This window comes from Arachis ipaensis, chromosome B07, assembly GCF_000816755.2.
Source record: "Arachis ipaensis cultivar K30076 chromosome B07, Araip1.1, whole genome shotgun sequence".
Lineage (NCBI taxonomy): Eukaryota > Viridiplantae > Streptophyta > Magnoliopsida > Fabales > Fabaceae > Arachis > Arachis ipaensis.
Window position 1 is genome coordinate 15,768,784 of NC_029791.2, and position 1,889 is coordinate 15,770,672.

At 41.3% G+C, this 1,889-nt stretch overlaps 1 long non-coding RNA gene across 1 annotated transcript in view; it reads right to left on the bottom strand.

The window, feature by feature from the left end:
• LOC110264485 overlaps window positions 1-329 on the bottom strand; it is a 1,890-nt gene extending 1,561 nt beyond the window's left edge. Inside the window, exons 1-2 of the long non-coding RNA XR_002350666.1 lie at window positions 298-329; window positions 74-188 (exon numbers count right to left, since the gene is read on the bottom strand). This is a non-coding gene — a long non-coding RNA (uncharacterized LOC110264485). The remainder of the gene's footprint in view (window positions 1-73; window positions 189-297) is intronic.

Genomic DNA, 1,889 nt, shown 5'->3' on the forward strand with positions numbered 1-1,889 from the left:
GCATTTTGTACAGCATATCTATTTATAACAACTTCCACTTTAAAATGAATCAGTTTGTATAAAAAGGCCCTACCTCGATACGTTGAAATCACAACCCAAACTCGCTAACTGACTCCTTTCGTATTGACCCGAATCGACTGCAGTCAAAACCTCAGCTCCAACCCGCTTTCTCAGCAACCACAACCACTCTAATCGCAACATATAATAGCCGAGATTAACTCTCATAACAACGAATGCTACAACACCTCAACGTATAATGGAGCAGTAACTAGAGGGATTTCAGATCGAGACGCTTACCAAACGAAGAAGGAACGGCTGAACCGAAACAGTATTACAATCAAACAAGCACCCATATTCATTCAAGATAAAACCAGACAATTCATAAGACTCACATAACCACCAGAAATACATTTTGTACAGCATATCTATTTATAACAACTTCCACTTTAAAATGAATCAGTTTGTATAAAAAGTCCCTACCTCGATACGTTGAAATCACAACCCAACTCGCTAACTGACTCCTTTCGTATTGACCCGAATCGACTGCAGTCAAAACCTCAGCTCCAACCCGCTTTCTCAGCAACCACAACCACTCTAATCGCAACATATAATAGCCGAGATTTACTCTCATAACAATGAATGCTACAACACCTCAACATATAATGGAGCAGTAACTAGAGGGCTTTCAGATCGAGACGCTTACGGAACGAAGAAGGAACGGCTGAACCGAAACAGCGGCGGTCTCCAAACCGGCTTGGCGGCAGCCCGGCAGCCACCTTAAATGGCAGCGGCGACCCGGACTTCGGCAATGGTGGCGGCAGAGTTTTCCGGCGACGGCAGAAATGGCCAGAAGCTCCGGCGGTGGTCCCAGAAGTCACAGAACCACTCCCGGCGGTCAGAGTCACAGAGACGCAGCTCCTTTCTCTGGCAGCGGCACCTACGGCGGCAGTTCCGACGGAGGCAGCGCCGGCGACGCGAACGGCGGCTGGGCACGATGGTTAGACTCCCAACTCAGCCTCAGATCTCTCTCTTGTTTGCTCTGCAACGGCGTAGGGACGGTGGCGCGGCTAGAGGTGACGGCGCAACGAACAGAGGCGGCGGCGGATCTGGCGGCGACGGCTCCTCAACGACGATACACCCCAGGGTGGCAGCTTCCTCGCGATGGTGTTGGGTTGGGACAGATCGGCGGCGACGGGTCAGACCCGCGCTTCCCCTTCTCGCGGCTGAGCTCTCCGGGGAACCGGGTTGTTGGGTTAGGGTTTTATTATTTTGAAAATTAGGGTTAGGGGTAACTTGGTAATTTCAAATAAAATTGGGAATAATATAATAATTGAAACCCAAGTTAAATCCAACATTAATTGTATATAGAAAATACTATTTGCTCGTCAATTTTACAAATTATTTTCAATAAAATGTCCAAATCAAATAATTAGAAATAATATACTTAAATCCTTTGTTTTTCCAAAACAGTAGTATCAATATTTTAAAATATTAATTATTTAGTTCAAATCATATAAAAATCCTTATTATTTCACAACTACAAACTTTACAATTTAAATATATAAAATAACTCAATAATTATAAAATTAGATAAAATCTTAATTTAAATAGCCCAAACTCATTATTTTTTAGATTTCTAGAACTTTAAGTTGTAAATAGAGAAATACTCCATAAGCATAGAGTTTGGATAAAAACCTTAATTTTTTTCAAATCCAATTAATCAAAACTACCTTTAATTACCTTCAATAAGATAATTTATGAAATTAAAAATATAAATAAATATATGATTTGAGATTAGTTCAAAATAGGACTTCTCAAAAGTTTTGGGTGTTACATAGTGTCGAGTCACAGGCTTCTATTTTAGTATTTAGTATGTAAAGTAGTCGTAA